This window comes from Podarcis melisellensis, assembly GCF_964234715.1.
Source record: "Podarcis melisellensis genome assembly, chromosome: 1".
Taxonomy (NCBI): Eukaryota; Metazoa; Chordata; class Lepidosauria; order Squamata; family Lacertidae; genus Podarcis; species Podarcis melisellensis.
In genome coordinates, this window is record NC_138528.1 from 50734334 (window position 1) to 50751534 (window position 17201).

The following is a 17201-nucleotide window of genomic DNA, read 5'->3' on the forward strand; positions in this document are numbered from 1 at the left end:
ACTGTACACTCTGTCCCAGCACTATTACTACAGCCTCAGTTTGTAAAAGAACATATACAGGCACAGAAGAATAATTATGACAAAGGCTCAAAGATTTTTAGCTGTGATTCCCACATTGCAGGACTTTGGATTAGATGACTCTTGGGGTCCCCCACAACCCTCCAATCTATGATTTGCATAAAACCCGAGTCTGTAAAAGTGCAAAAATGACTGAGCCACATATGAGACTGCAAATTCTGATATGCTTTAGTCGGATGATGCAGCTGGGAAGAACAAAAGAGAACCGAGTTGTGAGCCAATAGTGGATGAAACAACAGAAAGAATGCAGATGTATTTACAACAGCCTGGGGTGTCAAAACAGAACAAATGAAGCTGTTGCAGTGGAAAATGTCAATGAAACTTCAGAGGGTGTTTTGAAGTTGGGCACAGATATCTGTGATTACATCAACAGGCGAAGTGATGAAAACCTATTAGTTATAGAAACTAATGTTTTCTATAAAGGGGATATATAATGATAGTAGAAACTAAAATGCTCTGTGAGTGAGTAAATGGACAGAGAAACACCAGCAGAAAATTAACACATACGACAGCAGCCATTCTGAGTGCTATTGTAATAAGAGTTGCATGACATTAACATTTGCTTGTTTCCCACTTCAGTTTGGCATCAAGGCTGCAGTAGTAAATATTATACCAGAGTTTTCCCCGCTGAGGCCTGTGAAAGCATGCAGCCAAGTCCTCCTTTGTTCCATTCCCACCAATCTGGCTTGTGCCATGCCTAGAATAAATGTAATACCTACCAACTGGAATAAGCCACTGGGAACTTGATTGGAATTTCCTGACAGCTGGAGATTTATTAGCTTAGGCCAAATCTTCTTGGCCCAGATTGCATCAGGCTGATCTCTCTGAAGGAGAAGAGGAGATGCCACTATACCCCAGATGTGGGCACAGATGTTCCATTTGCTACTTGGACGCCATCCTTGTTTTGGCCTCTGTCAGTTCCAGGAACGGACTGAATTTCTTGTCAAAGTACATCCCAATGTCAATGCTGAATTACTCCACGAATACTCAAAACTCCTCCTTTGCAATGACTAAATAAATCAAGGGGGGGAAGATGAATGTGTTATATACACATCTGATACCAATCACCAGAACAACTCATCTTGTTTTATTTCTGGAACAAAGTAACAGGTGAGGCAGTGGGTGGGGAGCATCTCCATTCTAAAGCAGATTCACATGATTTCTGCAGTGTATGAAGCCACTTGAAACAACTACATAGAGAAAAGCTGCTAGCGCAAAGTAGCTCCCCACACAGTTTGGACAGTTTTAGGTAACTTGCAACTTACATACATTTAACTTGTGCACACTCAGCTTTACATGCTTGGCATATATATATATAGGGGCAGAAAGTGGGCAGGCATCTTGGAAAAAATATTCCAGCAATCCCACCCACTGATGAATCCAATGTGTTTTAACTATGCAGTATGTGGTTTTGGCTCTATGCGTTATCCTTGGAATGTAACTTCTGCATAAGTTGAGAGCCGCCTGTATATCCTTGCAAAGTTGGGTTTTTTGTGTGTAGATGGTATCCAAACCAATGAGAAGCGGCTTCCCACAAACAGAGAATTTCAGGACACCTTTCATTTGCCCCAGTTGCAACAAAACATGTCTCTCCCATATCAGTCCCTACAGCCGCAGCAGGCACTGTAACCTTCCAACAGTTTGACTTCACCCCCAGAGGCACACCCCTCCATTGTCTCCCGAGACACACGGATGCCAACAGCAAGATGGTGGTCAAACCAGTGAGAAACTGCTTCCCACAATGTCATGAACTGGATTGACACAGAGGAAGGGGAGGAAGATCCCAGCGAGGCTTGAGAGCAGTACATGTGAAAAGGATCTAGGAGTCTTGGTTGACCACAAACTTGACATGAGCCAACAGTGTGACGCGGCAGCTAAAAAAGCCAATGCAATTCTGGGCTGCATCAATAGGAGTATAGCATCTAGATCAAAGGAAGTAATAGTGCCACTGTATTCTGCTCTGGTCAGACCTCACCTGGAGTACTGTGTCCAGTTCTGGGCACCACAGTTCAAGAAGGACACTGACAAACTGGAACGTGTCCAGAGGAGGGCAACCAAAATGGTCAAAGGCCTGGAAACGATGCCTTATGAGGAACGGCTAAGGGAGCTGGGCCTGTTTAGCCTGGAGAAGAGGAGGTTAAGAGGTGATATGATAGCCATGTTCAAATGTATAAAAGGATGTCACATAGAGGAGGGAGAAAGGTTGTTTTCTGCTGCTCCAGAGAAGCGGACACGGAGCAATGGATCCAAACTACAAGAAAGAAGATTCTACCTAAACATTAGGAAGAACTTCCTGACAGTAAGAGCTGTTCGACAGTGGAATTTGCTGCCAAGGAGTGTGGTGGAGTCTCCTTCTTTGGAGGTCTTTAAGCAGAGGCTTGACAACCATATGTCAGGAGTGCTCTGATGGTGTTTCCTGCTTGGCAGGGAGTTGGACTCAATGGCCCTTGTGGTCTCTTCCAACTCTATGATTCTATGATTCTAGGGGTGCAGCTGCAATTGGTATATACCAGGACAAGCAGGCCTTTCCCCCCCCCAGCCGAACTCAGTTCTGGCACCTCTCAGGTGGGTGCCATTGCCATTATAAGAGAACAAGGGAGGCATGCATGGTGAGTTCTGGCACCTCTTTTTCTAGAAAAATAACACTGGTGAGGAGGATGTGGTTACTCAGTGGGATTAGGCTCAGGCCAGCCGAGGATCACATGTTTCGTCAAGTGGAGAGGCACAGCTGCTCAGCTGGAGCAAACTCGGGTGCATCAGTCAGGATTGGGAAGGATAAAAGTGAAGCAAGTCTGCTCAGCTTTCTCCATTGATGGACCACGGCTTGACTGCTTTGGGAAGTCTACTGGGTGGCGACTTTGGGATTGGCTCCAGGTATTCCAGTCCTGGATCTTCTGCAGAGGTGGGAACCTGATCTTATGGACTGACCTTGGACCTTGCTCATTGTGTTGGACCTGGACCACTATTTGATCACTTGGACTGACTACTCTTTAGCGTTGCCCTTGGGACTGTACACTCACAACACACAGAGAATGCCACATAATTGTGTTTCAAGCAACTTAGCAATGCCACAGTACAGGCCTGTGCAGAGAGGGGAGGAACTGGATATACTTGTCCTGGGCCTTTGAGCTAAGCTGGCTGGGGTTCCCTGCCAGGGACCGGCTGCTTTTTTGTTTAACTTTATTCTAACCAGACTCCCACCCCAGGCCTCAGACAAGCTCTTGACAGGCCCGCCACAATGGCAGCAATTTATGTACCTCCTTCCTTCTTTCTCCTCTTCCTTCTGGATCACCAAAGAAAGCGGTGCAGCTCTCTTTTCCAAATGTTAAGGTGTTAATTCTGTTATGCCAGAATTAACTTCTCTGTGTCCTGCCTCTGAATTCACTCGCAGCAGAATGTAGCAGAGACAGATGGTGTGTTTGGCAGCCAAGCACTTTGGGTATAAGGGGGGAAACAGGACATCAACCCAAAATTGCACAGCTACATTACATCTTCTTACCATATTTCAGGTACAAGTAGCCAAGCTGTAGCAGCACTAAAGAGCTGTCATGTGGTGGTGGTGACAGCCCCCCTTGTGATAAAAAGTTCATGGAAAGCAATGCAGACTGCACTGCCTCTTCATCATTTATTTAATAGCATATTGTGCAACAGCCTTCCGGTTTTATTCTTAACGAACCTTTGGTTTTCCTTCCTTCCTTCCTTTGGTATGTCACTTTCAGCTTCCAGATCTTACCTGCTGGCCTGGACAGTGGTTTTCTCAAATCTCATAGTGGCTCAGCACTCTTTCATGTATTGGGTTTTCCTTTATCAGAGAAACCTTTGGGAATATTTTTTCTCCAAAAAATAAACTGGTCTTTGAAGATGCTAGTTGCCATGGCAACCTGCTTCTTTAAAGAGGCACTTCTTTCCTTGCTTGATGTTGAGAGTTCTTGTTACCATAACAACCAGGCCCTTCTCAAACCTTGGCTTGGGTTCTGTGTTGGGTTGCAGCCCCCAAATTAAGGTCCCTGAGAAGACCTTCAGAGATCTGAGTAGTGGTGGCGGCATCTCAAAAAATAGATAGCTCCACAGCCTCTTCCCCCATGAACCGTAAGGCCGCTGTCTCCTGAAAAGAACATTTCTTGCTCTAATAACATTAGGATTTAATCTGACAGGACTACCATCTAGTTCAGGGCTCCTCTAGGTGACCTGTTTATTGAGCATTCATCCCAATCTGCTTGCACAAAGCTTATGTGGAGATTAGTTTATATCTGCTCTTTATTGAACATTCAATCTGGTTTGTTTGTGGAGAGGTTGTGTGACAATGAACATTCATCCTGATTTGCTTGTACTGTGTCAACACATGTGCTCATTAATCATTTGTTCGTTCCACACTTTTCAGTGCATCTCCCGTCACTTTCCTAACTGCAAAAAGCCTATTTCTTTTCTTTTCTTTAAAGTGGATTTGTTGTCCTGGGGTGACAGAGTAATTTAACCCACTTTAATTGTGCATACCTAAATTTCTGGTACGCACTTGAAGCTGTCCTGTAGCAGTCTGGAGGCACCCATAGATACCTATTCCTGTATATTCAGATTTTCTCATGGGGTTAGCATGCTATTATCCTGAGCACTGTATGAAACTACGCCAGTTCTCAGTCACTGTAATTTAGCAAATGTCAAAGAATATTTATACACAAGTTTTTATATATAGCTTGGTTCCAGCAGGAGTAAAGTGGTGCTGAGATGTAGGTAGAGCACCTATGCTAATGGCAACAACCCACAGGCTGTTCTCTAGGGTGTTCTTCAAAGGCCATTATGGTTGATAAAAGATTTTAATGTTAGATTCATAGAACTGTAGAGTTGGAAGGGACCCTGAGGGTCATCTATGTAAACATTTTTAACCGAAAGCAAACTACCCCCTTCATTCCTATCTCTCCCCACCTCTCATTCTATATAATATTACACTTCAACAAACAAAAAAAAATTCAGTACTGAACACATACAGCCTAATAAATGAGGCAGTTTCTTCAAGCTTAGACTTCAGCAGGGGAGAGGGGGCTGCGGGGGCAACTTGGCAGGAGATTGTGGACACTATGGCACCTGCAGGTGCCATGTTGGCAAAAGCACGTGTTGGCAATACAGGGGCAGAGGAAGGTGGTGCGGTGGGGGCGGGTCGCCCCGGGTGTCAGCACTGGGGGTGTGTGACAAAATGCTGGGCAGCACTCACCACGGGGCCTGCGGTGTACCTGAGCCATGTGTGTCTCTCGGGAGTGACACAGTGTCTTGGGTGCCTGCAGGCTCCGCGCTGCCCCAAACGGTCCGCCCACCGCCTCCCCCTCACCTGTAGTGGGAGGAGGCAGGCAGACGCCTTGGAGGCCCCGCGGAGCGTCCTGCCATGGCTGGCCTCGCTCCGTGGATGGCTGGCCCTGCCCCTGGGCGCAAGGCACGCGTGCCAGCCCAGGCGCCTGATTGGCTTACTCTGCCGCTGTGGCAATAATAATAATAATAATAATAATAATAATAATTTTTATTTATATCCCGCCCTCCCCAGCCGAAGCTGGGCTCAGCATAGCATTGGCAGCTTTCATAAGCATATAACTGAGAAGACCATATCTGCAATCTCATGCTTATTCACTTTGTTCGTTATAGAGAGCACCTGTTTCCTTCCTGTTAACATTTAGGGTTCTTCTGCTGTCTGCTTCACCCCAGACAGGCCACATCAGCACACACCGTCCTCAGCAGCATTCAGAGAAACCTCTTTCAGCAGCCATTCTCTCTCTCTCTCTCTCTCTCTCTCTCTCTCTCTCTCTCTCTCTCTCTCTCTCTCTCTCTCTCTCTCTCTCTCATACACACACACACACACACGAAAAGAAAACAGTTAAAAACAACAGTTACTTGTATAACAGTCACAACAGAATGGAATGCCTGTCTCATGTAACTCACAGTCAGCCAATCACATGAGATTGGCCACTGCCAAAGGAAAGACCCCTTGCTAAAAAATACACAGCAATTCAACATAAGCAAACATTCCCATTTCAGGAAATTAAACCACTATCTATAACAGTCTGTAGCTAATGGCAACAGCTGAGGAGGCATCAGCACAACCTTGTTCTGACAATTATGGGGCACATCAGCAACATTTTTTGTTGTTATTAAAAATGTTTTAATGTGTATTGATATGAGGGTCACACCATAAACTCAGGTATTTTACCTGCCATCGAAGAAGAAGATAGACTGGATACTACAGATAGGTGTATTCAGAAAAAACATACATTTAGAAATACAAGCTGACTTGTACTTAAATTCTACAGTTCTCTTCATTGCTTTCACAGGGGGTGAAGGGTCTTGAAAAAGCCTCACCCACTTCAGACAGCCTTACAGTCCTCTTTGCTGCTTGAATGTGTGATCTTTCAAAAACTCCACTGACTTCAGACATCCCTGGACGGAAAAAAACAGAGACAATGAAGGAGATGGCTACCATTCAATAGCATCATCCAGGCAGCTTCACTGTCTTCTGCCTGGCAACTTCACCCACTAACGTCAGCTTGCCAGCTTCCACAGGTTTCATCTGTTCATGAGCATCCACGAGTTGTCTTTCACACCTCACATTCATGCACATGCACACATCATTCACTGTGAGCACATTCACAACCTCTCATTCACACGCAAAAGCATACTCCAGCTGACATCTGTGAAGGATGCCAATGGACTTATCTTTCACTTGCCATTCATTTGCATTCATGCCCTGGCTCCAACCCACAAATACCCACCGGTTTCTGTTGAGCAGCTTCTGAAGGTGAATCCCAACTAGCTTACATCCACAAATATCAGCCTGCTTTTAGCCTTCTGGTATCCACTGGCTTCTGGAAGCGAACTCCACTGGTTTCCACCCACCAACATCTGCCAGCTTTTGCCAGGTCCATGACTAGATATTAGCCAATTTCCAACCAAGCTAATCAGCAAGTAAAGTTGCCTTATTCTTGCTCCAAAACACCCCACAGCCAGATGATCGGCTCTGTCTGTCTGCCAATTCACCCCCTCCACATGGAGGTAGACAGGACAATGCAGAATGTCACAGGTGTTGCTCACTGTGTTTTGTTGGGGAAGATGAAAAGGCACCCCTTTATATCCACCCAGCTGCCATGCACTTTTGTGATGGCACAGGTAGACTGTAGGCAATGGCAATAGCTGGAGACGCATCACAATCTTGTCAGACCTCACAGTTGTGGTTGCCCCTCAGCAGTGAGTGAGTGAGTGATTTATTGATTGATTGAATTTATATACCGCCTTATACCTTTGGGTTCTTGTTTATTATTAGAAATATTTATAGACCACCTAAATAAGAAATATGGATTTCATAATTAGAACATGTGTGTAATACAAATGTATAAAAGCTATAATTACCCATTTTCTGAGTACACCTAGTGAGCCTGGTGGGTCCCACTTGACTTGTGGGCTGTGGGTTTCCCACCCCTGTCATAAAAACCCAAGCAGTATATCCAACATTAGCTGCATTTGGAGTAGTCTTATTGCATCAGTAGTCTTAGTAACTTTAATTTATTTTGATGGGTTTACTCAGAGTGTGAAATATTTGGATATCACTCCAATTATTAAAAGCACCAGTGGGCAAAGATGTTAAAAGAAAAGATGACAAAAATACTAGTTTCACATTAAAAAACCTGCCTGAAAAGTCTGAGAGCATTTCCTGTTCAGGTGTATATAAGTATGATCAATATCAGTAAATTAACTGCTATTCCCCTTTACACACGGCGTACGATTATTTCTGGTGTCAGTATTCGCTCCTCCACATCTTCCATTGGCAGGTGAGAGCTGTTGATTGAAATCAATGGATAAATCTGGGATTTTAGTGTGCCTATAATTGGATGGCACCTAAAACGAAAGGTGGTGGCAAAGACAGAACCTTCTTGTGCTCTCTAACTTGGGCCTTATTACATTTTTTAAAAAAGTTTGTTTATATTTACCATACTTCTCCATTAAAACATGCTCAAAGCATGGTTAGAAAGTCCTTAGGTACAGTGGCAGAGGAGGGGCACCTGGTTTCTCCATTTTGGTTTTACCAATTTCCTCCCTTCCAAAAGCTTTCTTTTTTTAAAAAAAACCTGCCATAAAAAAATGAAGTTTTAAAGCCTTTTCCAGGAAAGCGAAGAGAGAAAAGAAGGGATTATTGGAGGCAAGCTGAGGGGAGTTCACCCATCACTGAGAAATCCATGTAAGAGCTGGTGATAAGTATTATATATGAAACTGTGTGCTTTCACTGAGAGCCCAGAGATTTCATGCCCCCTTGCAGCTTATGCCCAAGCTCACCTCTTTGTCCTCATGCCCCATAATAGTAACAGTAGGCATTTTTCTGCAACACTTATTGTAAATGCCTCAATTAAGCAATTTCTCTACAGTTCATTGAACAGCTTCTGGGAAGAGCTCAAAGGAGTCTCTGTATGCAACGTCTCCTTCGTCTCTTTGGTCTCCTCCAGCCAGCTGTGATCAGCCTTCCACAAGGCGCCACAGATGGCCAAAGCCCTGTGTCCTTTCAAAATAAGTCCTGAGCTTGGAGTGTCTCAGGCAGGGAAAACAGGCCATAGCGGAGCACAAATACTATCTCCTTAGGACAGAAAGCTGTTTGATGCTTTCTGGTTGACTGCAAGCTGGGGACATGTGCCTTCTGGTCTCATAAAAGCCCCACTAATATTGTCAGCATTGCCAGATTGTCACTTTGCAGTCTTTGGCCTTTGATACATAATTCTAAACCGTGCTTTATGAAACCAAGTCTTAGTGTTATGTCTGAACCCAATCTATATTTTGTGATTGCATTTTTGGAGGTAATTGTATGTTTTAAAAACTACTTTTAATGGCTTTATTTGATCATCTGCGGAAGCGGACAAACGCCGACTCCTTTGGCCTGTACAGCAAGATGAGCGCCGCAACCCCAGAGTCGTTCACGACTGGACTTAACTGCCAGGGGTCCCTTTACCTTTAATACAGCTTGTGGTTAACTTGTATGTGAATCCTTAGGTTTCAACTGCAAAAACCTCCCTCCCACATAATAATAATAATAATAATAATAATAATAATAGTAGTAGTAGTAATAATAATAATAATAATAATAATAATAATAATAATAATTTTATTATTTATACCCCACCCACTCTAGGTGGCTTCCAGTGCATATAAAAACATAATAACATATTAGACATTAAGAACTACCTGATACAGAGCTGCCTTTTTTCTCTGAGAGCAGCCCCACAATACACTTCACCTCAGGAAAGTGCCTGGGAGCAGCACTTCATTTATTTAAAATACTTATTGCCCGCTCTTTTCCCCCAAGAACAGACCCAGAGAGGGTTATATCAAAAGTTAAAATGCAGCATATATTTCTCCCTTCTGTTTTATTATATATCACATCATTCTCCATAAAAATGAAAGCAACAACCACAGTCGGGCATTAATATCCAGCAAATTCAGGAAGGAAACGGTGCCTCTTCAGCTGATGCCTAAAACACATATGGGTCAGTGCCAGCTGTATAACTACTGTAACCTAGTTTAACCCCTTAATCTATTTTAAGGGATGAAAGATTCCTGCTTTTTCTGCTCTTTACTTCCCCACCACTCCCCACAGTAATCTTTATGGTCATCTGCCCTCCTTGCTTCCACCACCACCAGTTGCCAGTGGATGGAAGAAGCCTATAATCCCATTGGACAAACTGAGGAGGAAATTGAGAAGGAAGCCCCTTGCCCCCAGAATGAGGAGCTGCTGCTGCTGCTGTGGTGAAGGTTGGGGCACTTACAGACTGACCTCCTGCATTTCTTTGTTTTGGAAAATGTGGGTCACAGATCTGCATAGCATTTGGACATGCAAAGTTATACGTAGAGGTGAAAATTTGAGATCTCATTGCCCTGTGATGTAACATTTATATATATCTCATATTAGGACAATGACCCAAGAACGGGCATATTCTGCCATTGTCCCTGCATCATGGAATGCCCTTCCTTTTGCCATACACAAAGCATCAACCACCACTTGATGTCCTGTAAAGGAAGTTTCTTTTTTGCCCAGGCTTTCCCTGACCCAGAAGACTGGACGCTGTATTCCTATTTTTAATCGAATAGCGCTTTGCTGGTTTTTATGTTGTATTTTAACGATACTCTTTTATTGCTGGTGTTTTTTTTAACAACCCTTCAGAGATTTTTTTCAAATATCAAGCAGTTTAGAAATGCTTTCAAACAAACAAACATTTAATTTAAATGGAACTCTTGGCCATAGTGTGGAAGACCTGTGACCAGTTGACCTGGATGCCTGCTCAGTCTGTGGTCCAGGGGCTATTGGCTGAAAAGCAGTTTCACCTTCCCTTCCTCTGGCTCTTTTTATTTAAACCAAACCTGGACCAGACAACCCTTCAAATAGAGGACTGCTCCCTGTAAAACAGGACACATAGCCAGCAGTTGTGGTGGGTGGTGATGGGGTACTTGAACTCTTCTTTGCTCAGCAAACCCCTGCTGTCCGGACTGATGTAAAAACAGCAGGAAAGTGAAAGGGCCATGTAATCTCCCCAGCCTTTCCGCATCTTCTCCCACTGATGGCAATTCTGGTACTTACTCCTGTGCTACCCGAGTTAGTGTTGCACTGAACAACTCAGAATTCTTGTGTATTTGCATAAACGGTAAAGGGACCCCTGACCGTTAAGTCCAGTCGTGGACAACTCTGGGGTAGCGACGCTCATCTCGCTTTATTGGCCGAAGGAGCCGGCGTTTGTCCACAGACAGCTTTCGGGTCATGTGGCCAGCATGACTAAGCCACTTCTGGCGAACCAGAGCAGCACATGGAAACGCCGTTTAGCTTTCCGCTGGAGCAGTACCTATTTATCTACTTGCACTTTGATGTGCTTTTGAACTGCTAGGTTGGCAGGAGCAGGGACTGAGCAACGGGAGCTCACCCCATCGCGGGGATTCGAACCGCCTACCTTCTGATCGGCAAGCCCTAGGCTCTGTGGTTTAGACCACAGCACCCCCCACGTCCCTTGTAAAACAGAAATAGGGACTAATGGGAGTCAGAATTCCATGATGCCCAGAGGGCCACAAGTTCACCATCCCTGCTCTAAAAAGTTTTGTACTTTGCATGGAGGGGTTTTATTTTTGTACATGTGTGAGTATTTGCATGCATTTAGAAATGGAGCAGCAAACCTAGTTCATTTCTACCAATTTGGTTTTCAGCCAACATGCTGCTGCAGTCATAGCTCTGGGTTCCTCCCCAGCAGCTGGAGCAGCTCTGCTTGTGCTTTGAATTCTCCAGCATGGGGTTTACCGACTGGGGCAGTAAACCTAGGAACAGCAGCAGCAGGAGGAGGAGGAGGAAAAAAACCAAACCAAAGGTTTACAGATTTCTTTTCTTCACCAGGTGGAGCTCTTGCACCTTTAAGAGCATCAGTGAGAAGAAAGATTATTTCTGTTCTGTCCGCTTCTGCAAGTGCCTCTTCTCCATCCCATTGCAATGGTCTGCTCAGCCACTACTATGATCAGCAGCTGGGGCTCCCTTTGTGTGTGTGTGCAGTACAGGGATCATGGTGGTGATTATGATCTCAGTTACAATTTCAGGTGGGCAGGGTGTCTACAGGATGAGACAACTAGAGTAATCTTTGAAGGTTATCAGATTGTTCTTCTCCAGGGAGAAATTTGGAAACCAGGCCAAATCACTCCTCCAGCCACTTTTGGCTTTGCTTCAGAATAGATGGTTGCCAAAATGCACAGTGATAAGAGAAACTTGAGATGCCCTTTGAGATCTCCTTAGCCAGAGCATTGAATGTCTCAGCCCCTGTCCAGTGCTGCTTACTCGCAAAATGCAAAATAACCACTAAGTCGATCCGTTTATAGCATGACTGACTGCTGCTGGATGGTTGGAAAGAGACAATTTAAGGGTGGCTGGTGTGTTAGTTTGTTCCTTACCGCCACTGTCATCTGCAGGCGATAGTAGCACACAGAAAACCCCAGCATCCCCCCAGCTGCAGTATCTCTGTAGAGCTTTGTCTCTTCCTAGAATCCTACTGGTCCTGCTTGGCTTTATTTCTGGAGCAGCAAGACAGTGGAAAATTGAATCTGAATCCCTATGGATTCGTTTCTCCCATACTAGCTGCCATGGAGCCAAGACTAACTGAGATCGCATCCTTGGCTGCAGCAGTTCCAATTAACACAGCCCTGCTTGCTTTAGCAATTACCTGCCGATGGCTCACAGCCTGCATCCAGATGGAGATCAGCTGGCAGAGTTTTAAACAGGCAGGCTGAGGAGTTTGACTAACAACCAATCCTCTGAGGCAACTGTCTGTGGCACAGTGTTGATCTGGAGAAAGCTCTTTTCCAGACGGCACATGCCTGAGGTAACCACACAGTACATGCAGCCCCTCAAAATTACGGCAACATGCTCCATGTTTTTGCATTTTAGAGAAGCAGATTATTCTCCTGCATATACTGAAAGCTGCTTTGATATGGCCAAGGATTTCTGCAGAGGCTCAAATGACACATAAACTAAAGTATTCCAATTCTTTTCTGTATGGTTTTTAAATAATAATAATAATAATAAATTAAACACAAACAGGCTGAAACAGGCTGCCTCTGACTAGAAAAAGCAAATATAGGACATGCTCACTCTGATTTGTTTGCACAGAGATTGCTTAACCCATTCCCCTTCAGTCCTCTTCCAGTTCAAAATTACCCTCCCCAAGCTGCTTTTTCACATGCAAGGGGAAATGATATGGGATCCCCATTTCTTTATCTCTGGAAGTGAAAAATAAGTTTAGGAGGGTGATTTTGAGCAGGGAAATGACAAGAGGGGGCAAAAAAGAAAAAGAAAAAAAAGGAAAAGCCATGTAGCATTCTCTCATGTGTTTTTCTGTTCAGACAAGCCTGCCTGAGGGTGCTTTGGATTTCAACAAGTTTCCATTTAACATGTCAAAACTGGGGCTGTATGATCCGGACTGAGTAAAAGGGGCATACTATAAATGGCGCTTAGTTGAATGCAGAATGTGCTCTGTTCTTAAAAAAAAATACTGCTGTAGACTTTGAGATGACCAAAAGGTGGATTGGGATTTACCATAGATCTCTGGGTGATTTGAAGTAGAGAGGCAAAAATTTCACAGTCCTAAATATTGAATGATGACAACAATTAAATGCCCCCCCCCCCCCCCCGTTCCATTACATTTATTGCATGAAGAAAGTGTTGTTTGCATCTTTTCAAGTGGTGTCACCAGGAATGGATTTCTCTGAGCTCCATTCAGTTTGGGCACTTTCAGAATTGTTTAATTCTAAGTGTCCGTCTTCTGCACCTGACTCTGGTTCCTGGCTCTCTGGATTCTACTAAGAAACAAAGTAGATCCCACAAGTCTGCTCTCGCCTTGTAAAGAGGTCACAGTCTAAATCAGAAGATTCAAGAGGGTAGAGTGGCTTCTTAACAATATCTTCTCCAGATGTTTTCTCACTAAGATTGTCCTCCAAAATGCCCTTTTCCCACATAGGGCCTGGTATCATTTCTCACATATGAAGGTGGAGAGAGACAAAAGTGGGGAGAGACAGCATGGGGATGTGAGAAGTTTTTAGTGGAAACTGTGCCCCACTGAAAGAGGAAAGGGTTAAGACATTCCCCCTCCATGTTAGCGTAATGTGAACAATGAGTTGAATTGCATGGTGCTTGGTCTCATGTCTTGAAGAGCACATCCCTCACATCCGGATGTTCTGAGATAAGGGTGCCAGGTGCTTGGGTTACCATAGCAACACCAGCGAGGTTGAGGTTGACTTGCTGAGTCATTCACCCTCTCATTGGTTCAGGAAATAGGCCTAAATGTGGAGATGGGTATAATAGTCTTGTCAGTGCTGGTGTCCTCCTTCAGCAGCCAGCCTCTCCTTGCAGTCTTCTCCCACCACCAAAACCCTGGGCCTGAGCCTCCCTCCTCTGGGGTTTCCCTTGGGGGTTCCTCAGCTGGTGCCTCCCTCCACTCCTCTTCATTCAGCCAGTCGCTGACAATTCTCTGGGGCATTTCCTTTCATTAGGTCCTCTCCTGTTGCATGTACTGTCATGCTGTCAGGATCTGACTTTGAATCTGTGTAAGTTAGGGGAAGAGGCTGTGGGTTTTAAACATCAACATTAGCTAGCATTGTGATAATTGGTCTTTCTGTACATATGTATCTTTACTTCAAAGACCAGAAGAACTGTATATAGTAAATCAGTGGTTCCCAACTGGTGCTCCAGTGGGGTCTGCAAATGGTACCATTTGCATAACAAAAACTAATATATATATATATATATATATATATATATATATATATATATATATATATGCTTTCGTAGATTTTCACGGGTACAGGAATGCAGGTTTTGGTGTCCTCGGGTGTCTTCCCGTGTAAAAGTTGGGGTGTCTAGGCGACGTTTCGACGAGGTCTCACTCGTCATCTTCAGGCTGGTGCTTTCGGCTTCTTGTTACTGGAACAGAGCAGGATCTCAGTGTTTGAGTTCCTATAAATACTGTTGAGGGGGTGTGGTGTATAGCCTCCAATGTTCTGGGCAGAGAGGAAGTTCCCAGGCACACTAGCCTGGGAACTTCCTCTCTGCCCAGAACATTGGAGGCTATACACCACACCCCCTCAACAGTATTTATAGGAACTCAAACACTGAGATCCTGCTCTGTTCCAGTAACAAGAAGCCGAAAGCACCAGCCTGAAGATGACGAGTGAGACCTCGTCGAAACGTCGCCTAGACACCCCAACTTTTACACGGGAAGACACCCGAGGACACCAAAACCTGCATATATATATATATATATATATTCAAAAGTAGAGGGTTGATGGCTTGGCTTTTGGAAAACAGGCGGCCCACAGTACTTAGCTAATTGGGAACTACTGTTGTAGATAGTAGTGTTTAGCATTGTCTTGTGTCTGGAGACAATAAACACTTTGTTACTTTGAACTATGTGGGAGAGGAATTTCCCCCCTTAACTGGGAACTCTGGAAGAAGCTGTTTTGCTGGGAGCAGGAAATCTCTGAAGACTCTGCTGGGGCTCCACTTACTCTGTCGATACATCACTCTGGTTTAGGTGCGGTGAACTACCAGCCGGCTTCCGGAAGTCACCAACACTTCATTCCACCCAGATCCTGTGCTTTAGATTGTAGACTCCATGGCTGCATTTTGTAAATGAAGAAGAGTCAGGCACAAATAGCATACAGTGGTACCTCAGGTTAAGTACTTAATTCGTTACGGAGATCCGTACTTAACCTGAAATTGTTCTTAACCTGAAGCACCACTTTAGCTAATGGGGCCTCCTGCTGCTGCCACGCTGCCAGAGCACGATTTCTGTTCTCATCCTGAAGCAAAGTTCTTAACCTGAAGCACTATTTCTGAGTTAGCGGAGTCTGTAACCTGAAGCATATATAACCTGAAGCGTATGTAACCTGAGGTACCACTGTATAACAGACAGCCACGTGCAGTGCTATTTTCCTGGGAGGGTGCAGGGTGACACATACCCCTCAACATTTTGTGAATCTTTGTACTTTTGTCCATTTGTTGCATTTATTTTCCCTGATTTGAACTTTAAAATGGTGATTTTCTTGAGTCAAAATGAGAGTACCCCTAAACATATTTTTTTTTTAGAAAAAAAGCACTGGCCATGTGAAGTTGTCCCCTGTGGCTGTACCATGCCTGACCCCCACAAAAATTGGCTGTGTCTGGAAGCAGGAGGCCTAGACCCAGAAATGGGGCAGGGGGCTCTATATAGAAAAGGTGCTAAAACACATTTGTTCTGCAGTCATATCAATTTTCCAGCGACACATGCGGCATCTGCAAAGGGTGAGAACAATATTGATGTAAGTGCCTGGTTTGTGCATTGAATAGGTCATAGGCAGATGATAGCACTAATCAAATATTAGCGTAATTAAACAACAGATGATAAGTTCTCCTTGCTGCACTGGAAAATCACACCCCGGAAGGGAAAATAATCGCTTGGCAGGCCAACAATATTGGTTCTGAATGACCTACATGCCCTCTAGTGAAAGTCCTAGGCATTTCCAAGCATTTACACAGAACAAGAATATAATCCCTTAGAACATACTCCCTTAGGGGTAGGGCTAAATTTATGCCCTGCTAACCAGAGCTGGTTGCATGGAAAGGTGGAACTATTTGCTATGATATACTCCCCCCCCAAAAGTCCCATGATTCTTTTCCTTAAGGGGTCTCTTTCATCAGGGAAAGCAGTTGCAGTTCCTGTTCAAAGCACTAGTGAGGAGAGGATGGGGGGGCTGTTTAACCCTTTCTTTCCCATGCATATGTCAAGACCTTCTCTTCCACTGCTGCTTTTTTCCTCTCCAAATAAATACAAAGATAATGGGACTGGTATCAGGGGCATCTGCAGGATATTTTTTCTGGAGTAGGGACAGAGGAAGGTGAAGCTGCTGCCTGCACCTCTAGCAACAGCTCTGGATCAAGTAGCCTCTCCAGATGCAACCTTTATGGAGAAATAAGCACTCTTTCGTTCTATTCCGAAGCATGCTGCTTACATTTCCAGCAGCGACAAAGCCTTGTGGTGTATAACATCGCTTTAGACGGCTGCATCTGTCATCTCCTCAGGGAAGGAGCCTCACCTCGCAGTCTGCAGGGCAATCCTGGCAGAATTTTGTGTCTATGAAACTGCTGAGCACATGGCAAAACAAGAGGCACCTTGTTTGCCTGTCTCTGCGATGGCAGAGTTGCAGAAGGAAGAGCAACGATCAGAAGCATCTGGGCTGATTTTTGTCAGCCCACCAGATGCCTTTGCGCCTGACTCACCAACTGTGCTAGTTTAGGGATTTCTTTCACGAATGAAAGATGTTGAAAGAATTCCAGGTGGTGCAGCAAAGCAAGGGGTTCAGGGGTTCAGAAGGAGGTGCTTTTTCCACTGGCTCAGCCAGCTGCTTCTATTACTCAAACTTCTTGATGATTTTTGGAACCTAGAAAGATCTCCTGATACTTGTAAGAGCTGTAATTCCATGCCCATGCTAAAAAGGACAGGGAGGCAAATCATTCTAGAAGCAGATGATATTTACAAGAAATATAGTGTAATAAATTGGAAAGAGGGAAGGAATTTCAGGCTCGACAGGAATTTCACTGGAAATATCAA

The 17201-nt window shown here is 44.5% G+C and overlaps 3 long non-coding RNA genes across 3 annotated transcripts; 1 reads left to right on the plus strand and 2 right to left on the minus strand.

Annotated features, from left to right (window-relative positions):
* Positions 1-831: 831 nt before the first annotated feature.
* Positions 832-4107, minus strand: LOC309375542. The gene is made up of 2 exons (XR_014170943.1): positions 3578-4107; positions 832-1088 (listed from the first exon to the last, which is right to left on the minus strand). It is a non-coding gene; the product is annotated as an uncharacterized lncRNA (long non-coding RNA).
* Positions 4108-6296: 2189 nt separating this feature from the next.
* LOC309375533 lies at positions 6297-6894 on the minus strand. The gene is made up of 2 exons (XR_014170941.1): positions 6828-6894; positions 6297-6495 (listed from the first exon to the last, which is right to left on the minus strand). It is a non-coding gene; the product is annotated as an uncharacterized lncRNA (long non-coding RNA).
* A 290-nt stretch (positions 6895-7184) lies between these two features.
* Positions 7185-12602, plus strand: LOC309375539. Its single transcript, XR_014170942.1, has 2 exons — positions 7185-7307; positions 11468-12602. It is a non-coding gene; the product is annotated as an uncharacterized lncRNA (long non-coding RNA).
* Positions 12603-17201: the final 4599 nt, after the last annotated feature.